The 22,809-nt window shown below is 48.7% G+C and overlaps 1 long non-coding RNA gene across 1 annotated transcript; it reads right to left on the bottom strand.

The window, feature by feature from the left end:
* Window positions 1–2,520: 2,520 nt before the first annotated feature.
* LOC146398727 (uncharacterized) lies at window positions 2,521–5,487 on the bottom strand. The gene is made up of 2 exons (XR_014819950.1): window positions 3,769–5,487; window positions 2,521–2,905 (listed from the first exon to the last, which is right to left on the bottom strand). It is a non-coding gene; the product is annotated as an uncharacterized LOC146398727 (long non-coding RNA).
* Between the last annotated feature and the right edge of the window lie 17,322 nt (window positions 5,488–22,809).

Genomic DNA, 22,809 nt, shown 5'->3' with positions numbered 1-22,809 from the left:
GGTCCACAGTGCGAGGAGATGCAGCCGCGGCGCTTTGTCCACGCAGGCGGCGACTGGGAGGGGAGGGTCCTTTCAGGTAGACTCTTGGGGTCACGTTGTTTAAACAAACCTCATCTTCAAGTGCTTACCCCCCTTGGTCCAGACCATTGTGTGTTTATAAGCCTGTCTTAGAGCATATTTGCTCGGTGGGAGTGAACTGAGAAGATAAGAAAATGATGGGAGTTCCCGTTGTGGTTCAGTGGGTTAAGGACCCAGCATTGTCTCTGTAAGGATGTGGGTTCCATCCCCGGCTTCACTCAGTGGATTAAGGATCCAGCGTTGCAGCAAGCTGCTGTGTAGGTTGAAGACACAGCTCGGATCCTGCGTTGTTGTGGCTGCGGTGTAGGCTGGCAGCTGCACCTCCGATTCAACCCCTAGCCTGGGAACCTCCATATGCCTCAGGTGTTGCCCTAAAAAGAAAAAAAGAAAATGGCAGATTCACATGCATATCAGGATGGTAACTAAACCCTGTAGGACAGGGTGCCCTCAAAGCACAGAGCGACAGGCTGATAGAAAAGGTCAGGTTCCCTTTGTGCCAGGGACTCAAGATGGGCGGACTGGTCCTGGAAGGAGGGGACCCCGAGACAGACAGAGGGGAGGGCGCACCTCGGAAGGTGGAGGAGAGAATGAAGGTGGGGGGTGATGTCGGCGGGACAGAGCCAGGGTCGGGGGGAAGGAGCCGGGCTGGGCGGGCCTTGGAGGCCAGGAGGAACACAGAAACGGGTCCGGGCGTGCCACGCAGCTATCCCGCATGTGTGCCCTGCAGGAATGTGTCCGGAGAGTGCACCTGCACAAGGTTGGAGCCGTGACTATTCTCTAGAGGCCTGGAGGGCAGTGTCTTTTCTGGGCCCCATCCCCCCACCCCCAAGCAGACCAGGCGACAGGGATTTGTGTGCAAATAGCTGCTGAGGAAACATGATGGGGGTGGGGGTGGGGGGCAGCCAATGAGGAATGACGCATCCAGGGCCTGGAGGCACTTCCACTCATGGCCACTGGGAAGCATGGGTCAAGGGCACAGGGACGCGGAGCCCAGGCAGGGCTGGTGAGGGCTCAGCCACACCTCCTCCCGGCCCCTCTGTGGTCAGGCCCCCGTGGGGAAAGCCTTTGGCAAGTGGCTGCCCACAGTAGGTGCTCCAGCGGGAGGGCCCGGAAGGTGGGAGTTGGGGACCAGCAGGGGTCACCTCATCTTTGTGACAGCCGTGCAGCCAGCTTTGAGTCTGGTTCAGCACGTGACACGTGACAAATGAGTGATGTGGAGTGACGGTGGGCAGGACGTCCCCCCACCCCACTGAAAACAAAACCAAGTCAAATCACCAGGTCTGTGAAGTTTCTTCTTTTTTCTCCCTTTTTTTTGGCCCCCCCGAGGCATATGGCGCTCTCAGGCCTGGGATCAGATGCAAGCCGCAGTCTTTTTTTTGCGTTTTCTGGGGCCGTGCCCGCAGCATATGGAGGTTCCCAGGCTAGGGGTCTAATCAGAGCTGCAGCCGCCGGCCTACACCACAGCCATAGCAATGCGGGATCTGAGCTGAGTCTGTGACCCACACCACAGCTCACGGCAACGCCGGATCCCCAACTCACTGAGTGAGGCCAGGGATTGAACCCACAACCTCAAGGTTCCTGGTCAGATTCGATAACCACTAAGCCACAAAGGGAACTCCCAAGCCCCAGTCTTGACCTAAGCAGCTGTGGCAACTCTAGATCCTTAACCCGCTGTGCCAGGCCAGGGATGGAACCTGTGTCCCAGGGCTCCCAAGACGTTCCCATTGCACCACAGCAGGAACTGCATGATGGAGCTGGTTTCTGGGCTTGTTTTTACTGACTGTGGTGCCTGGGGGTCTCCACTGCCTCCTTGGAGCATCCCGGGTCATCCGAGCTGGGCTCAGGGGGTGGATGTGGGCCCCTCCCGGGGTGCCACTCCTCCCCCAGCGGGGGTGTCTGAGCCGGGCGGGGGGGGACGGGGTGGACAGGGAGGAGCAGGGCTGCCTCGTTAGGCCTCTTCAACCTCCCCACGAAGACAGTAAGAGCAGAGACCAGTATGGAGAGTCGCTAGGAGAGGATGTCAGCAAAAGAACTGGGGACATTACTGGACAGTTGAGTCTTTGCCTATTTCTTTGGAAATGTGACCACGTACTCGTTTCAGGGAAGGTTACCTTCGGCCTCCCCTGGCTCCCTCCACTGGGAAGATACGCAGTGAGTTCTTCAAACACAGAAGGACTGAGGCTGACAAACCTTGAGAAATGGAGAGTGTACACAAACAGAGCGGCTTCTGCCATTTCTGTGTCCCCTCACAAGGATGCGACCGATTCAATTAGTAGATTCAATTAAAATGGACCGAGAACAGCAGACACGGCAGGATCAGGTGTCCCGTCCTTTCCAGCTGCTCACCTTTCTTTGATGGAAAGTGACCTCCATGGGGCTGTGGCACCAGAAACCTTAGCAGGGGCTTCAGGCAGATGATTTGAAAGAAGAGGCAGGACCCGATTTTTCCATAAGCCTTTAAAAAAATGACCCCTCCTCCGAGCCGTGCCCTCCCCCAGCTGTGAGCACCCCTCCCCCTCCTTTGACTTCCCTTTCTTTGTGTTCACGGAGGGCAGAGCAGCCACAGTCACGATTACAGACGAAGTCAACGGGTCACTAGGAAATCAAGCCCCTGGATGTCCATCGTCTCTGTGGAGGCCACGTGCGCCGCTTGAGTCCTCCGGGCAGAAAAGACTTCTCCGTGGAACAGAAGCAGAGACATAAGAGGACAAGGAGGCTGTGGAACGGGCTGTCACTCTCTGGTTACCATTGGGCAGACGTGTGTGCCAGGGACACGTGAGCAGTCACCTCTGTCGGCTCCTAATTCAGTGGGAACGAATTCGCCTTGCTGATCTCGGAAAAGAAATGAAGAGAAAAGAAGTATATATGCTTCTGGTGTCCAGTATTTAGACAGTTTTAAATATAACAGCAAGGAGTAAAGCTTCAAGGTGTTTTATCATCTAAAATGCCCATCAAGGGAGTTCCCTGGTGGCTCACTGGGTTAAGGATCTGGCATTGTCACTGCTGCGGCTCAGGTTCAATCCTTGGCCCTGAAACTTCTGCATGTCAAGGGTGTGGCCAGAAAGGAAAAAAGTGCACATCAAAGAAGGAAATTTGGGGAGTTCCCGCTGTGGTGCAGTGGGTTAAGAATCCCAGCAGCTTGGGTTGCTGTGGAGGCTCAGGTTCGAGTCTCAGAGGGGTAGAGTGGGTTAAAGGATCTGGTGTTGCCACAGCTGCGGTGTGGGTTGCAGCTGCAGGTCGGATTCAACCCCTGGCCCGGGAGTTTCCATAGGCCTTGGATGCAGCCAAAAAAGATTTAGAAAAAAATGAAATTTGACATTTGCAGAAACATGAGTGGACCTGGTAGGTATTATACTTAGCAAAGTAAGTCAGTATAGCTTTCACTTATATGTGGAATCTAAAATAAAAATAAAGAATATAACAAAAGAGAGGCGGGAAGAGAGGCAAAATAGGTGAAGGGGATTAAAAGGAACAAACTTCTGGATATAAAATAAATGTTATAAGAATATAATGCACAGGGTGTATAATTGCTATTTTAAAATAATTTTGTATGAAGTGTCACCCATGAAAATCTCGAATTGCTCTGTGGCACACCTGACACTACTAGAGCATTTGGGTCAATCCGACCTCACTAGGTAGATGCATATATATCCATACGGAACTGCTGCCCTCGGGATTTACAGCACTAACCTGCCGAAAGGCCTGGCGGGGTGTGCTGCTTTTCCTCCTGTGTGGAGAGCCTGGAATAGGAGGTTGTGGCTCTCCTCTTCCTGGTGCTCAGGTCAAGTGTGTATGAGCCATCAGACAGTGGTGACACCAGCTAGCCTTGTGCAGAGAGACCCTTTGGATGTGAGCCACAAACCTTTTCAAAAGCCCTCTCTCCCGATGCCCGCTAAGCCCTGTCAAACACCTGCCGCAGCTGCTGGGCCCCGGCGTCACTCCCACGTTTATCCAGCGCCCACAGGTGCCAAGAAAACAGGACAGGTGAAGGGGTTGGCTCTACAGAGGCATGGGGCCCACACGGGGACCCTGGGACCCTTCTCCATCTTCGCCCGACGGGCCCTCCTGAACTCAGAGGACACCGCAGAGGCGCCATGTCTTCCCGGCTTCCCAGGGTGGGGGCGGGGTGCCTCTTCTCACTGTCCCCGTGACCGCACAGCTTAGGCTTCCTCCTTGTCTCGCCCTTAACATGACTGGATTCCTACCCTACTGCCCTCACAAGCGGAGCCATTCTCCCCCAGGCCTGACGACAGGGCGGAGACCCGGGGCCTATTTTCTGAAAGAAGGAACGAACCAGCAGGTGCAAAGACCCGCTGTGGTGAGGGGTGCCCGCCCCGGAGCCTTCCAGGGCCCAAGCCCCACACGACTTTGGAGGGTAAATCAGAGTTTGTCCAGCAAAGTGCAGGGAACAAACAGCCTGGCAGGCGGACAACCACGGCACGCAGAGGCACCAGCTTCGAAACAGGGACCTTGGGACGGGCGGATGGGTCCCCGCTGAGAGCGGGAGGGCCCCTGGGGGAGGGGAGTACAGGGACAGGCGGGCGGTGGCCCGGGTGGCTCGGAGAAAGGGGGGCGGGGGTAACTGGACGTGTCCCTGTTCTGCGGCGTCACTGACCGGGTGGAGGGACAGTCAGGTGACTAACCCGTGGTCCTGACTGCATGTCACGGTGCAGCTCTGCCCGGAGTCTCCGGGAAGAACCCGCTAAAGGGACTTTCCTGGGTCCCAGGCCAATAGTCCCGTCCTGGAGGACTGGGCGGGCCTCCTGTCTCCCCAACAAAGGCCGGCTGGTCCCTGGGCGCCCCCGGGCACTGTTGTGAGAAAGTGTGCAGACATCCCCCTGTGTACCCGCCGTAATAACCCCGTCGGGTGGTTCTGTGTGACCCGGCGGAGGGGACGCGGCCCCGAGGTGAGGGACGCGACTGGCACCCGCCCTGGGGCATCTCGAGGTCAGGCTGACCAGTACTCAGATTTGGGGACAGTGGGTCCCGTGTCCCTCCTCCAGCGCTCACGCATCTTCCGCGGCGGCGGTACCCGCGGCGTGAGGGACCCAGATGAGATCCACAGCCCCCCTGAGAGAGGCCGGCCCTGCTTCCACGGCAGACGATGCTGCTTCGCTATCATTTTCCTTAGCAGGGGCCGCTGCGCCGCTGCAGTTGTCACTCGGTCCTCCGTGTGGCGGCTTCCGCGGTAAAAAGAGTCCGGCGTTGACACTCCGCCCCCTCCCCGCGTGACACTCGGGTCGATTCCTTTGAGGTTCCAGGCCTGTTTCTCGTCTGGTTTCTGCAGGTTGTCAGAGCTTCCCGCTTGTTCTCTAGGAGCCCAGGAAGGGCCTTCTGGGGCTGGGGGAGAAGGGCGGCCCCTTTTGTGAGCCGATGGCCTCCTCCGGCCCAGCATCTGCTCCCCTTTGTGCCAGCGCCGCGCGGGAGGAGGCCGCCGCCTTTTGTCTGCGCGTAGGGCTGCGCTGGTTGCCTGGCAACAAGCCGGTGCCTCCAACGCGCGGAACCACTTTCTCTTCTCCGCACGTCCTGAGTGTGCTCGCCCAGCACGATGACAGAGCGAGCGTCTCCCAGGCCACGTCCTCGCCTCCCGGCCTGGGGACCGCGCCTGGTCTCGTCCCCGCCAGGGCCCGATTATGTTTCAAGGGGCTGTGGCGTGTCGTTCCCAGAAGCCTTTCTCTCTCCGTCTGGAAGGGGCTGCCACCCCCGTCTGCCTCCGCGGAGGAGGAGGGAGAGTTTGGGAAGGAATCGTGGTTTCCGCGGCCTCTCGGGAACCAGGCGGCCGGGCCAGGTGTCCGCTCTGCGTCCTGCTGTGAACCTGCCTGGCAGACAGGACGCTGGTAGCCAGGCCCGATTTCCATGCTTCCTGTGCAGCCCCGCCAGGCTGGGATTTTCTTAGAAATTATGATGACGACTAGGTTTTCTTCCCTCATCGATCTTAAACACTCAGGTGACAGCCAGTGCAACTGCTCGGCACATGGGCCTGAAGCCACCACGCTGTTTATCTCCACGTGACCCTGTGGCTACTCGCGGTTCCATCTTACTGTTTTCTTGCTTCGAGACAATCAAGGCACTTGGCAGCCGGGTGACCTAAGGTCAAGTTCTCTCTCAGAAGTTTATGAGCCGTGGGATCTCGGGGAGGTAATAGCAATAAAATCATGCTCGTAACTAAGCCTCGCGCCAGGCCCTTCCTCTGTGCCGAGTATTGTGCTGAGCACGGAGCAGGAATTGTCACATTTGCATCTCCCCGGCACCCAGGGCAGCGGAGTCACTCACCTTCTCTGTCCCGTGCAGCTTTCATGGAGGATGATTAAGGGGCCTCGCTAAACCCAGAGACGGTTCTGAGCATCAAAACAAGTAGCCTCCGTGAAAGGACTTTGTCGCCTTCAAGGCAGCACACAGATGTGCAGCACTGCGGCCCTGGATGTTCTCGGAGCACAGTCCTGAGTCACGTAGTGCAGGCTCCTGGCAGAGATGCTTGCCCGGAGCAGGATGAAGTCTGCTTAGCCCAGCACACGCTCCCTAGTGGGGGACCAGCAGTCGCCTTGCCTGGGAGCCAGGCAGCCAGCAAGCAGCAAGAGCTTTTTTTTTTCTTTTTCCTTTTTACAGCCACACCTTTGGCATGTGGAAGGTCCCAGGCTAGGGGTCGAGTTGGCGCTGCAGCTGCCAGCCTACACCGCAGCCATGCCAAATCAGAGTGCATCTGTGACCTAGGAGGCAGCTTGCGGCAACACCAGAGCTTTAAGCCACTGAGCAAAGCCAAGGATCAAACCTGCATCCTCATGGAGACTAGTCAGGTTCTTAACCTACTGAGCCACACAGGAACTCCCTGGAGAGCTTAACTCTTATCACTCTTGACCATGCAACTGGATAGCGTTTGGACTCCACTCCCCAAAGTCCGTGGTCCACGATTCTCATACCATTAACTCCAACAAGGTTTTTGTAGTTTTTAATGAAAACCTGACATTTCTCTGGACAAGTAAGTTGAAACAATTGGATCAAATTGTAATTGCTTCTGGTGACATCGTTTTCTCCACTGCATTGATTTTTGATTAAGGACCAATAATTCCACTTTACTATGACGTTAGGCCACTTTCCACGTTTTAGTCAGACATCTAGAGCTCAATTATTGTGCCTGCACTTTTTTAATATCCCGGGTTGTATGTTAAATACAAAATATATTTCAGTACTTTCAACTGAGCTATAAAAGTTTGCCACTAGGTATTGGAATAAAATTGTATTTTCCAGGAACAAGCTTCAATCAAAAGGCAGCCTTTTATTCCAGGACTGCAAAAATCTTATGGCCCTTCTTACATGTCTGCCTGAGAGTGTGTGCGTGTGTAGACATAAAGAGCGTTATTGGCCAAATTGTGTTCCCCCCAAATTCATATTTTGAGATCCTTACTCCCAGTATCTCAGAAGGTGACTTTATTTGGACGTGGAGTCTTTGAAGACGGAATCAAGTTAAGGTGCGGTCATCAGGGTGAGCTTTGGATCCATCTGACTACGTCCTTATAAAAAGGGGAGATGTGGACATGGAAGCACATACCCTGAGAACGTCATGTGAAACTGAAGACTGGGGCCAGGATGACAGGTGTGCAAGCCAAGGATTGCCAGCCAGCCTGCAGGAGCTGGGGGACAGGGACAGCTTTATCCTCACAGCCTCAGAGGCAACCAACCCTGGCCACACCTTGAGCTCAGACGTCTGACCTCCAGACTGTGAGACAATACGCTTCTATGGTTTAAGCCACTCAGTCTGTGTATTTTGTTATGGCGACGCTAGCAAACCAATATAAAATTATAGATGATGGATGGATGGATGGCTGGTTGGGTAGACAGATAGAGTATTGATAGATGATAATTAGAGGGTAGATTTAGCAACATGCGTTTTCTCATTTTTCAAAGTATCAGTGAGACAGAGTTGATTTACAATGTGGTGATAATTTCTGCTGTGCAACAAAGTGATTCAGTTATACGCATCCATTCTTTTCCCACAGAGATGATCACAGAATATTGGATAGAGCTCCCTGTGGGAGCCACGATCCTTTTCATGTCTGTTTATATATGTGTGTATGTGTATACTACTTACTATGTAATAGATGTACTATATAATCTATATACTATTTACATATTATATATATATATACATACACATTTTTATTGGAAAATTCAGACAGGTGCACATGTCTTACATGACAAATTGGCAGCTTTCTCCAAGTGGACACCTGTTAACCACCATCCCAATTAAGAAGCAGGACAGACTGGCGCCCCCAAGAGGCCACTCTCCCAGGCACAACACACCACCTTCTGGAAGGTGCTGTTGTCCTCATTACTATCGATGCAGATTAGTTTGCTGATCTTGAAATGTATTGATATAGAATCGTATCGTGTACTGTTATGCATCTGACATGTTTCCTTAACACTATCTTACGCAATTTGTCCATGGTGTTGGGTGGAACTACATTTTGCTGGTTTCCATTGCTAGATAGCATTGCATTGTGTGAATTCATCACAATTCATTAGTTATTCTACCACTGAAGGACACAGAGGTTGTTTGCAATTTGTGGCAATCACAATATCGCTGGAAATATTTTCATTTAAGTCTCTGGTGCACATGCGTGGGTATTTCTGGTGAACACAGGCTAAGAAGTAGAATTGCTGAATTGTAGCGTGTGTGGATGCTTAGTTTTAGAAAATACTGCCGTTTTCTATGAGAGAGTTTCAGTTCTGCCGGCTCACCAACGGTCATTCCAAACGTTTTCCCCTTTTCCTTGTTCCTTCTTGCTAGCTTCCTTCTCTTCTCTCTCTCTCTCTCTCTCTCTCTCTCTTTTTCCTTTTCTTTTTTTTCTGTTTTTTTTTTTTTAATAACTATAGCTGTTCTGGTGAATATGTACTATTACTTAATTTTCTTTTCATTCCCCTGCTGAGTTTGAGCATCTTCTCATACATCTTCGTATGTTTATTGGCTACTTGGATACACTCTTCTGTCAAGTACCATTTCAAGTTCAGCTTTTAAAAAATAGTCTGTCTTTATTTTTTCTTATAGATAGGCAGAAATTCTTCATTTATTTGGTTAAGTCTCTGGTTTGAGCTGTGTGTTACAGAATCTTTACTCGCTTTGTAGTTTGTATTTCCAAGTCCTTAATAGTATCTTATCATGAACAGAAGTTCTTAATTTTAAGGTAGGAAAGTTTATCTGCCCACCACTTTCTGGGTAGCACATTCTGCATTCTGTTGAAGAAATGTTTGCCTACTCCAAGGTCATAAAGATACTTTACATTTCATGCTAAACCTACAACCCATCTGTAATTTATTTTTGTGTATAGTATGAAGCAGGAGTCAACATGTATTCAGAAAACAGGGACACTCCTTTAATTCTGTAGCTTTTTTTTTTCCCCCCCATTTTTGGCACCCTGAGGCATATGGAGTTCCTGGGCCAGGGATGAGATCCAAGCCCTAGTCTCAACCTAAGCCTCAGTTGTGGCAATACAAGAGCCTTAACCAATTTGCCCGGCCCGGATCAAACCCGCATCCCAGCACTCCCAAAACACCGCTGATCCTACTGTGCTACAGCAGGAACTCCTAACGCTGCAGCCCTTGTTGGAAAGATCAGACTTTTCCTACTATATTACCTTGTCATCTTAAATTTATGTTAAATGAATGCATATGAATGGGCCCTTTTCTAGGTTTTCTTTGTTCATCCGTAACTGACTATTCAACAACTGTAGCTGCATAGTAAGCTTGATATCTTCTAGTACAAGTTCTCCAATTTTGTTATTCTTTTTCAAGATCGTCTTGGATAGTCATAGTTCTGAAACACCGGATGGTATTTTTATTGAGATTTTGTTGCGTCTATAGATCAAATCACAGGTGATTTTCTGTCCCTCAATCCATTCAAATTTGCTGGTATAAGGATTATACATAATAGCCCTTAATATCTTCCAGACCTATGAATTCTCTAGTGATTTTCCCTTTTTGGCGACATTGCTAATTTTGGTGTATTTGTCTCCTCTCTCTCCCTCTCTCTCTTACTTTCTCAGTCTTGTCGGGAACATAACCATTTTACTACTCCTACAAGAAAACCTACTTTTGGACTTTTACCTCTATTGGATATTTGAGTTTTATGCATTAATTTCTACTCTTACCTCTATTGTTTCTTTCCTTCTATTCCCTTTGCGTCTGATGGGTTTTGATCTTCAAACTCCTTGGCTACTTACAGGCATTATTTAATTTTTAACCTTTCTTCTTTTGTAACATATACATTTGAGTGTATAAATTTCCTTCTAAGTATAGTTTTGACTTCACCCCACAAGTTTTGCTCTGTTGTATTTTCATTATGCTTTAGTAAAAATATGTTTCTAATTCCCTTTGAGATTGACTCTTTAACTCATAACTTTTCTTCGAGTGCATTACTTAATTCCCAATATTTGGCAGTTCCTGGCTGTATTTTTCAAATTGATTTCTAGCTTATTCCCACTGTGGCCACATTACATACTCTTTACAACTTCAATGTTTTGAAATTCCTTGAGATGTGTTTTATGGCCCAGCATATTTTCACTTTCAGTAAATAATTATGGAAGCTTACAAAAGATTGTATTCCTCTTGTGTCGGTCAGTGACAGCTAATATAATTTTGGGTGCAGTTAAAGAATATTTACGACCCTTGATTCAGTCCACTGGCTTCCTGGGGAAGAAGATACAAACTTTAGGGTTCTGAAAGCTTATGGAGCCATCAGCAAAAGGACGAGCTCCACTAGTGGTGGCCAGTCTGTGGCCAGTAGTTTGCTCTTTGTCTGCGGCGTCTCCTGTCTCTGCGGGGTCTGTGGTTGAAGGGAGATTTGCTCTTCTTCCTCAGAGGCGTGCAGAAGGGTTTGAGGACATTGGAAAGCTGTGCTTCCCTTCCTGTGCTCTCGAGTCCTCCTATTCACCCTCTCTTTCTCCCTGAGCCCCTACCTTCTTTGGTCAGGTCGCTGTCAGTCCTTCTCGGAAAGGACGGAGAAGGTCAATGCCTGTCAACTGTTTTAAAGGAAGCTCTGGAGCATAGTTGACTTGCATGTTGCGTTCGTTTCATGTGTATCACGAAGCGATTCAGTTACACATGTTCTTACTTATTCTTTTTCAGATTCTTTTCTGTAGAGATTATTACAGAATATTGACTAGATCTCCCTGCACTCCGCAGTAGGTCCTTGTTGATTTTCTATTTTATATACAGTAGTGTGTATCTGCTAATCCCAAACTCCAGAGTTATCCTTCCCGCCCCCAGGTCTCCCCTTTGGTAGCCATAAGTTTGATCTAAGTCTTTGAGTCTGTTTCTCTTTTAGAAGTTCTTTTGTATCATTTTTTATTAAATTCCACATATTAGTCCTAACTGGTCTTGTTGCCTGTCATCTCTCATCTCTGCAAATAACATTGTTCTGAAGTCACTCCTTCAAGCAGCTTCGTACAACCTACGCAAAGGAGCCCAAACTTGTTAGCGTGACGTCTGAGGCCCCACGGCCACGCCCTACCCTTGCGCCCTGCCTCCTCACCTCAGGCACCGTGTGCCTGGCCACTGCACATCCGGCAGAGCCCCTCACTCTCATGATTTTATGCTTGCGTCTTCGGTGTGGGATACTTGGCCCTTCTCACCAAAGCCTATCTACTCTTTCTGCTTTAGCTGCCTCTTAGCATCCTCTCTGAAAACTTTCCTGAACCCCTTTATGACTCCACACCTTGTTCCTTCTCTGAGGTCCTACCCTATTTTGTTGCTCCTGCTCATTTCTCTTCTCTCCCTAGTGTCCTGTGTCATCCTCTACCTGACTCCCTAGAGTACCAGCTCTGGGGAAACATAAGACCTTTACTGAAAGCACTTTTTGGTAACCTTACCACTATTTCACATGGATCTTTGCAGACACACTCAATGAAGAAACGTGGAATTGAATTCCTTCCAGTCTGTTATTTCCCATAGTAACTTGTAAAGTAGGTGCAGTCCTTGGAACCAGTTTTTCAAGTGAAATGAGTCATCTGAGGGTCAGGCTGTATCAGTGTGATTTTTTTGTAAGCCTGAAGCCGGAAGCATTAGGAAAGCAGTAGCTTGGAGTCGGGGATAAACAAGATAAAGGAGGAAGGGAAGTCTGGGTCGCCTTCCAACTTAGAAGATTAGAATTTCTACTTTCTGTGTATTAAAAATAAATCTATTATCTGAAATCAAAGGATGTGGCCAGGCCGTGTTTCCTCCCTGCCACCCCTTGCAGAGTTTTTCCCCTTGACTGTCAGTGGTTCAGAGTTTGCCTCTGTGATCCCACATTCAGCTATGTCAGCTCCAGCTTGAGATACTTGAGATGGGAGTTACTGAGTTGACTGAGAAACATAACCAAGAAGGAGTGTAGACAGGTCTCCCCATCACATGACATGTCCTTATCCCCTTCGGGAAAGAAGAGGAGAAAAACTTGTTCTATTACATACATGCCATGATGCAGTGGGCTTCTCACCCACCCAGCACCCAGGCTGGGAATCTTGACTCAAGTGTCAGATCTACGTGTCTTTCATTCATCTCTTTTTCCACCAACAACTGCTGTTATTTATTCTCTGAAAACGACCACAAGTTAGACGCTCCCCTTCCGTCCTGTCGCCTCCAGCCAGCCCTTGTCTCCATGGCTTCCCGCTGGTTCCCTGGCCATCACCGTTTCTCCTGCAGTCACTCTGCATGCGTCTGCGGAGTCAGCTTCCTTAGTCAAGGTGTAATCAGGTCACTTTGTTCTGAAGAGCACGTAATGGGTCCATGTCACCTGGGCAACCAGATTTCACTTCCTCCACCTAATTGTCAAGGCTGTCTGTAATTTGGGCTCACCTTATTATCCCAGGCTGTTTCCTTCTTCCTTCCAAAATGCACACTCTAGTTCCAGGGTGGTAGGACGTGACAGTTACAAGTAGGAATTTGGTTCCATCACTTAATAGGCCATGACAGCGAAAGGACCTCTAAGTGCCTCAGTTTCCTCGCAGGTGAAGCGGGTGTGATCATGTCACCTTAGAAAGTTATGGTGAAAAGTGAGTGCGTGTACATATTACACATGTACATACCCCGTCAAAGCTATACATATGAATACGACGGTATTGCAGTGGAGTGAATCTGCTTAGCTTTGATCAGCCCTGCATTTGCTCTTTTCTCACCTTTTCTACAGAATTATCGAAACTCTGCAGCTGTTAAGACTGTGACCACATCCCACAAAGCAGTGATGGCCACATTGCTCACAAAAATTTAGCTCTTCTCTTTGCTGCACTCTTCTGTCTTGTTAGAACAGGCTACCAGATTCTTCCGTGACGGTGCATTTTATGTGTCCGCTTGACTGGCCGTGGGGGTGCCCAGACTAAGCTTTCCTTCTGGGTGCATTTGTGAGTGCGTTTTCAGGTGAGATGAGCACTTGAATTGGTGGAATCAGTGAAGCAGCCCACCTCCCCTTGGTTGGTGGGGTGGGGAGGGCTGCCAAGTAGAACAAAAGGTCGAAGACAGAGGGACATGCTTTCCTTCCCTCCCCCTGCCTGCCGTGCTGCAGGATCAGTCTCCTGCCGTCAGGTGGGATTCCCACTCCGTGTTCTCAGGCTCTTGGACTTAAACTGAATTACACACCAGCTCTCCTGGGTCTCCAGCTTGCAGATGGCAGATCGTGGGGCCTCTCAACCTCCATAGTCACTTGGCCAATTCCTCACAAAAAGTGGTTCATCCACCCATGTATGCACCCATCCATCCATCCATCCACCATCCTGTCATCCTTCCATTCATCTATCTTTCCATCCATCCTTCCATCCATCCATCCTTCCTTCCTTCCTTCCATCCATCCTTCCTTCCTTCCTTCTATCCATCCATCCAGCCAGCCACCCATCCATCCATCCATATTTCCATCCATCCTTCCATCCATCCTTCCTTCCTTCCTTCCATCCATCCTTCCTTCCTTCCTTCTATCCATCCATCCAGCCAGCCACCCATCCATCCATCCATATTTCCATCCATCCTTCCATCCATCCTTCCTTCCTTCCTTCCATCCATCCTTCCTTCCTTCCTTCTATCCATCCATCCATCCATCCAGCCAGCCAGCCAGCCAGCCACCCAGCCATCCAGCCATCCAGCCAGTCATCCTTCCATCCATCCTGCTGGTTCAGTTCCTCTGAAGAACCCTGATTAATATGGCTTCCTAGTAGGTTGTGTCAATGTTCCCCAGCTAAATTTTAATCTTAATTTATTCACTTATTAATCTATTTTCTCAACAAATATTTATTAAGACCATGTTCTTGGCTTTACAACCTTCTGTTCAATACATGCATCCTTGGTTTATTTGTGATCTGTGTCTTTATAATGCGGTAATGAGCTCACGGTCTAGAGGAGACTCTAACTTTGGTATCATGTCATCAACCCTCACATTTAATTACATTCTGGAAATGTTTGCATTTGTAGTTTTTAATTTTTGATAAAATTCCCAGTAGGTATTTCTTTATACACACACATATATAAATTCCACATACACGTATATCTATAAATTCCATATACATATATATCTATAAATTCCATTTATATATAAATTCCATTCATATATGAATTCCATATGTGTGAGTGCTATTTATATGTATGTATTTCTATTTCATATATTTCAAGCTGCCCCATATATTCTTCCCTGTGAAAAATATTGATTGGTTAATAATGACTTAGAATTTTCACTATGCAAGAAGCAGTTTGTTTTCAAAGAAGCTTTGAAAATGATGCATACCAGAAGCCCCTCTGTGAGACTGGCAGTGAATACCAGTATGTCAAAAGCTTCAAGCAAGTCTTCAGTAAAGAAAATGATTAACTTTGTGTAATTCAGAATTTTTCACACTTATACGGCCCTACCAATTTTTACTAAGAAATCCAGTGCTAGGAATTTTTACAACAAAAATTCTATCTCCTAACAAGGAGTTATCTGGTGATTTTGTAGAACCGAATGTACCCACAATAGATCTGGAAAGATCAAATATGAAATAAAGAATCATGCTGTCATGGCAATTACACTATTTGTGTAAACATTATGTGTGCATGTATGAAATTTAATTATTAAGCTTATTATCTAAATTCCTAATATTCTGTTTATTCATTACCTAGCTGGTAGAATTGAAAAGGCACAATGGCATGTCAAGACACATTCCTACAATACTCAAGTTTAGCTTTTTTATTATCTGTCTTTTTCCTGAAAATATGGGGAGCCTATCTGATTTGGCTATAGCAAAATTTAATTAGTTAATAATCTAACTCCAGGGGTTCCCGTCATGGCTCAGCGGTTAACGAAACTGATGAGCATCCATGAGGACACGGGTTTGATCCCCGGCCCCTCTCTGTGCGTTAAGGATCTGGCGTTGCCATGAGCTGTGGTGTAGGTCATAGACGAAGCTCAGATCTGGCGTTGCTGTGGCTGTGGATACAGCCTCAGGGCTACGGCTCTGATTCGACTCCTAGCCTGAGAACTTCCATAAGCTGCAGGTGCGGCCCCAAAAGACAAAAAAGACAAAAAAAAAAAAAAAAGAAAAAGAAAAAAAGAAAAAAATTCCAACTCCAAATTACCCATCAGTCTCCTGTCTTAGTGCTAGTTTTATTTCACTTTGAAGTCTCCTGGTCAGTAACTAAGTGTCCATTCTTTGGGTTTAGCCAATCAAAAGACTGTCTAGACTGTTACCTAAATTATACTCTGAACTGGCCTTTCAGGTGTGTGGATGTTTGGAAAGATCAATTTTTTTCTTAGGAAATAATATATCCTCTTGTGGCAGACAGAGCAGCAGGCCCCCAAAATGTCCTTATCTGTCCCCAGAACATGCGAATAAGTTATGCTGTGTGGCAAGGGGAGTCGAGGTTGCTGATGGGACAAGGCGGCCGTCAGCTGACCTTGAGGTAGGAAGAGTCCTGGATGGCTCAGCTGGGCCCAGGGCTGTCCTGAGGGATTCAGAGCCAGAGAGAAGCCCTGGGAGCCAGCCCCCCCCAGCCATGGCTGGCCCATCTTGGACTTCTCACCTGCAGAACACTGAGATAAAAATGTGGGATGGACAGGGAGTTTGGGCTTAGTAGATGCAAACTATGACATTTAGAGTGGATGAGCAATGAGACCCTACTGTCCAGCACAGGGAACTAGATCCAATCACTTGGGACAGACTAGGATGGTATAAGAAAAAGAATATATTTATATGTATGACTGGGTCACTTTGCAGTCCAGCAGAAATGGATGCAACATTCTAAGTCAGCGATACCCTAATAAAAAATAAATTTGATTTTTGAGAAAAATGTCATCTTACCATCAGGTTTTCATTGATGTGTTACAGCAGCGGGAAGGGACTGACACGCTGTCAGCAACCCGCAGGAGGAGGCTTAAAGGACGCCATTGTCCGGGAAGTTAGCGTGCGTTCAGGCTATTGAGAGCGAGGCTTCAAAAGCCTGGTGCTTCTTAGTGGGAGAGAAAAACTGCCGAGGTCCACGGGGCAGACACGGGGTGGATCCAGGTCCTCAGGCCCACAGACACCTCCCTACCTGCTGACCTGGGACCCGGGGGTCCCGCCCCCCAGGCTCTGGCCCCGGTCCCAGGATCTACCTGGGAGGTGCGGAGGAAGTGCCCTGAGTGGAAACTCAGCAGGTCCCAAGTCCCCAGTGCCTGCTCCCTCTCGGAAGCCCCTCCAGGCTGTAGCTTTTTTTGTGAGCTCACCTCTGTGGTTCTCCACTAAACACACTGGGCTCTAGGTTGGCCACTGCTCCTGGCGGAACCTCTTAGATAGCTCTGGCCTTTTCTCTGAGCCTCCCTGTTCTCAAAGCCCTTCTGAGAAGGCCAGCCTGGGGGCCAGGCCCACCTCCTTCTGTAAATGCCTCGCGATGCCAAACACCCACTAGGGGTGTTCCTGGATCTGCCAGCCTCAGGCTGCATCCTGTGCGTCATGCCTGCCACCTTCCAGGGCAGGACGTGTGGTCCATCCAGCCTCCCAGTTCTTCCTTACCCCACAAATCTGACTCCAAACCCACCACTTCAAGATCCAAATGTCCTGCACTATTCACAATCGCCAAGACATGGAAACAACCCAAATGTCCATCAACAGATGAATGGATTAAGAGGACGTGGTATATACACACAGTGGAATACTACTCAGCCATAAAAAAGAACAAACATGGCTGGACTAGAGATTCTCATACTAAGTGTAGTGAGTCAGAAAGAGAAAGACAAATACCTTATGCTATCACTTATATCTGGAATCTAATACACAACACAAATGAACCTTTCCACAGAAAAGAAACTCATGGACTTGGAGAATAGACTCGTGGTTGGCAAGGGGGAGAGGGAAGGAGTGGGACGGACTGGGCACCTGGGGGTAACAGGTACAAACTGCTGCATTTGGAGTGGGTAAGCAATGAGATCCTGCTGTATAACACAGGGAACTATATCTGATCACTTATGATGGAACATGATGGAGGATCATGTGAGAAAAAGAATGTACATATGTATGACCGGGTCACTTTGCTGTGCAGTAGAAACTGGCAGAACACAGTAAATCAACTGTAATGGAAAAAATAAAAATCATAAAATAAAAAAATTTTAAAAGATCCAAATGTCCTTTTCTCTGCAGATGCCTCACTCCCTCACTGAGAAAGTGTGACGCTCACATGTTGAACTCTTTCACACTTTGGCCAGAAAGGTGACCTCCCGGCGGATCTCAAGGACTTTTCTGGGTCTTTCTAGCTTTCCTTTTAACAAGACGTTTTTAAACTATGTTTATTATGGTAAGATCTATGTAACATGAAACGCATATTGACATACATGAAGTATGAAGTGCCAAGCACTGTGCGAGCACAGCACAGCTGCGCTGACTTCGTTCACCCTGGTCTCCTTAGTTCTCGTCCTTTGAAACTCAGCCCATTCTTCTCGCGTCTCCTCATCTGTGCACGCAGCTCCCGTGGTCACTCCCACATCCATGAAGCTGGAGGCTGTGTCCAGCTCCGAGCTCTGTCCTGAACTCCAGGCTATGACCGTATCTGCCGACCGGACCTCTCCAGCCACACAGCCCACCGTGCACCCCATCCCCAGCTATGCTCAGGTCCCTCTGCTTCCGAAGGAGGCTTCGTCATCTCTCTGTGGCACCCTCAGGTCAGCTCAAATGCCTGCTCGTTTCTTTTCTTTTTCTTTTGTCTTTTTTGTCATTTCTTGGGCCACTCCCACAGCATACGGAGGTTCCCAGGCTAGGGGTCGAATCGGAGCTGTAGCCGCCAGCCTACACCAGAGCCACAGCAATGTGGGATCCGAGCCATGTCTGTGACCTACACCACAGCTCCCAGCAACGCTGGATCCTTAACCCAATGAGAGAGGCCAGGGATCGAGCCGGCAACCTCATGGTTCCTAGTCGGATTCGTTAACCCCTGAGCCATGATGGGAACTCCACCTGCTCGTTTCTTTATTCCTGTTAGGACCCAAGTCCATCAGCTCTTTGTCACAGTCAGATGGTGTCAGAACTGCCTCCTCTCCCAGACCCAGACTGCGTCATTTCAGAGGAGTCCCATGACTGTCCCTCGGTGGCAGGACAGCGGTGCTTTTTTATTTGCGGTCACCTCTGCAGGGCCCGCTAGCTGGATCCTTGTCCCTGGTCTCAGTCCACTGTGACCTGTTGTGTTTCAGAAATACAAGTAATCCTGGAACCCCCTCCATTAAAAATCTGCCGTGTCTCCCTGTTATCTAGAGACCAGGATCCAAATCTTGATCAAAGACATGCATGTTCCTTCCCGATCACTTTTTCTCAGCCTCATCCTCCGGTCTGTGGTCCTTATGAACGATTCTCCACCCTGACTGGAATTGGAATCCTCTCAAGAGATTTCAAACCCCAAAGGATCGATGCTCAAGACCTGCCATAAATCAGAAGCGCTGGCCCAGCCCTGGCGGCACAGAAACTAGAACAGGAGTAGCGAGTGTCCTTGAGCGCCAAGGGCGTGCCACTCGCCAGGTCTCTACAGGCGGCCGTAGGTCCCTGCCCCAGCAAAGAGCCATCTCTGCTTGTGGGGAAAATGGAAGTGAGAGAACATTCTTTTCTTTGCAAAGGCAGCCCTTCCTGTAATATCCCTAATGGGTTTCAGTGGCATTCCAACTCAGAAAGGATGAGAGTGGATGTGAGCAGTCCGGCAAATATGATCTTCCAGGAATCAGACTTGCCAAAGGATGCATTAACTTAATTGGTCTATATTAACAGAATGAAGAAAAGCAACAGAGTGGCCTTTGTGAGGTACCATAAAAGGATACTTGTCCAGATTGAGGAGAAAATCATAAAGTTGCACATGTGTGAGTGTATGTGTGTGTATTCATGTGTGGACATGTGTGCGTGTGTGTGCGTGTGTGTGGCTGCATGCTCTTGAATTCTTTTTCATCCTTACTTTGTCTCTGAAGCCTGCCGTCACTGATTTTTCAACGAGGCAGTTTGGGAATTGTCGACGTGAATGAGACTCCGCCGAGAGTCTCAATGGTGATGAAAAGCCATTTCTAAAAAGTCCCAGACAAGTTAAAAGGAAGAACATCTTTTGCCGGGTACCCAAGCTTCTCTTCAATTTGCCACGATGCTATACTGAATTGTCTACACAGTTTTAGGACTCGACTCTTGCAGACGGTCAGATACATTTAAGATTTTCAATCATTTTGATACATCACCTTTTCTGCCAATAAACAGCTGGCTGAAAAAGATTTCTTAACGTTTCATTCCAAAGGTAGGATAAAACCTGTATATATTTCTCGAGTTCCCCCCATTGCCTGGAAAACACTCACAGTGCAACTAGGACAGAACAACAGAAACCACACAAACAACGTCTGCCGCAAAACGAGGTGACCAGGTCCCCCCACAGCCTTCAGATGCCAGAGAGGGACCCCTGGCAGCCAGGAGACTTAGTGGGCTCAGTCCGCCCGGGAGGAGGTGGGAGGAGGTGGCGGGACAGCCCGTGGATGCAAGGACCAGGGAACAGAGCCTGGAGACTCCCTGGCTTCCTGGAAGGCCCAGGGGTGGGTCTGAGGCCAGCAGGAAACAGGAAGAGCTTGGCAAACGCCAGCTTGTGGGCGAGTTCAAGGGTCCCCCCCAACTGACGGGCCAAGCTCAGTTCCAGGATGGCCCCCAGCAGAGCAAGAGGCAGAAAGGAGCAGGACAGAGGCAGTGGGAGCCCGAGATGGGGGTGAGGGCAGGGCCAGGGGCGAGGAGGTGGGGTCTCCGCAGGGACCAGCCGCACCCTGATGCCCGGACCCTTCACGCGAACAACGAAGGGGGCGCACTAGAGCCAGGAAGCTGGCAAAGCTCTTGGAATCTATCTCCCCGCAAGAAGACAGAAAACCTCACCTTAGGTAAAATGAGCAGCTAAAGAGGATTGCGGTGCAATTCCACGCAAGGTTATTCTCCGACAGATCAGGGCAAGGAAGAGAGTGACGTTGCTGCAGATAATGCCACGACACCTGTAAGACAGACCTGCGAAACCCAGGAAGAAAGAAACCCAGGATTCTTCCTCATGAACCGCAAGAGAGGAAAGTCATCGTGGAAGATATTAAAAATGACATAACTCAGGCGGGTGGCCACAGTGGTTGGGGATTTAGAGCATAAACTATTTTAGCAATGAGATCTAAATGAGCAGCTATACACAGTGCCTGCACAGAAAGTGAAAAGAACACTTAATGTTTTAAATTTATTTTATTGAAGTATATTGATTTTAGTACACTGTAGTAAATCTATTTTATTGAAGTACAGTGTTAATTTCTGCTGCACCGCAAAGTGCCTCAATGATACGTATTTTTTCCCTATTCCTTTCCATTATGGTTTATCACAGGATATTGACTAGAGTTCCCTGTGCTGTACAGTAGGACCTTGTTGTTTTTCCACCCCCTATAGAATAGCTCGCCTCTGCTAATCCCAAACTCCTGGTCCATCCCACTCCCTCCCCCTTCCTCTTGGCAACCACGGTCTTTTCTATGCCTGTGAGTCTGCTTCTGCTTCATAGATAAGTTCGTTTGTGCCATATTTGAGATTTCACATATAAGTGATACACGGTATTTGTCTTTCTCTGTCTGACTAACCTCACTTAGTATAATCTTCTCTAGGTCCATCCATGCTGCTGCAAATGGCATTATTTCACTCTTTTTATGGGTGTGTAGTATTCCACTGTGAATATGTAACACATCTTCTCTATCCCTTCATCCGTTGGTGGACATTTAGGTTGTTTCCATGTCTTGACTATTGTAAATAGTGCTGCTATGAACAGTGGAGGGCATGTATCTTTTCAAATTAGAGTTTTGTCCAGATACATGCCCAGGAGCGGGACTGCTAGATCATATGGCAACTCTATTTTTAGATTTCAGGGAAGCTCCATACTCTCTTCCACAGTGGCTTCACCAGTTTACATTTCCACCAATAGTGCAGGAAGAGTCAAGAAGGGAATATTTTAAAATCAAAAAGAAGAGATTCAAGGAAAAAGGGAGGAGGTCGTGTCGTGGCTCAGTGGTTAACCAGTCCCATTGTGGCTAGTAACCATGAGGTTGCAGGTTTGATCCCTGGCCTCGCTCAGTGGGTTAAGGATTCTGCGTTGCCATGAGCTGTGGTGTAGGTTGAAGATGCCGCTCAGATCCCGGATTGCTGTGGCTGTGGTGTAGGCTGGCAGCTATAGCTCCGATTCAACCCCTAACCTGGGAACCTCCATATGCTGCAGGTGTGGCCCTAAAAAGAGAAAAAATAAAAATAAAAAGAGAAAAAGAAAAAAGAAAAAGGGGAAACCTTTTGACAATAGGTAAAGAAGTTTCAAAATAAGTAAACCGAAGTTCTTAAAGAGGAAAGCAATGAAATAAAGGGTAAAACCTCATCTTCAGTCAACCTTCCCTGAAAGAAAAAGAAAGGCCCACCTACCCCGGAGGTGGGCATCTGCCTTCCCGGGCGAGGTGAACCCCCAGGACCGGGGCTGCCTCCTGCCGCCTGGGTCTGGTTTCTTTTATGGGGACGATGCGAGGATTCCAAGTCATCACGATCAACGCGGAGGAGAAGCCGGTGACGAGAACTCAGCTGCCCGAACGCTGTACTTGGTATTGAAATATGGAACCATGACACCCCTGGGGTCTAGCCTTTGGAAAAGCCCTTTTCTTTTTGCAATGAATCTCTCTGGATGCCCCATCCAGAAAAGCAATCCCTGCAGTAAGTGGAATTGCCCACGAGCTTTATCCCAAGCCTGATCAGGGGAGGAGAGAGACCAGCAGAGTAAGACGAGCTGGCTCCCACGGCAGTAAATTAGGAAGCTGGGAGGACCAGCCCCGCTAAGGGTCAGGTCATTTCCCCCCTTAATGGAAAGAAAACATCAGTGTGTGGGCGCAAGGGCTTATGGATGCTATTGACAGGCACTTCCTGTTGGGCAGTGTCGCTGGGATCAGGGAATCAATGATGTTCACACGAGCCTTCCATCCCCGCTGTTTTGAACTTCCAGGGATGAACAGTATCATTTCCTGGTTGTGGCCACATCCGCTACGGCACCTGTGATGCTCTCTCGTCCTTTGAAAATCAGAAGCTACTGTACAGCACCAGGAATTAGCGTCTGTCTCTTGGGAGAGACGGGGATGGAAGGTGACTTTAGAAAGGGAGTGCATGTATGTGTGCGACTGCGTCACTTTGCTGTGCAGCAAAAATGGGCACAGCACTGTAAGTCAACTACAGGCTAATCAAAAGGTTATTCTTAAAAAGAAGTTAATGGAACCACGGGACCCAGTAG

The sequence above is a fragment of the Sus scrofa genome, chromosome 11, assembly GCF_054392235.1.
Source record: "Sus scrofa isolate SSC_HxYL_T2T_F1_AM1 chromosome 11, Sscrofa_HxYL_maternal_Yorkshire_Landrace_v2.0, whole genome shotgun sequence".
NCBI lineage: Eukaryota > Metazoa > Chordata > Mammalia > Artiodactyla > Suidae > Sus > Sus scrofa.
The sequence above is the reverse complement of the archived record's forward strand: the minus strand, read 5'-3'. Positions and strand labels throughout refer to the sequence as shown.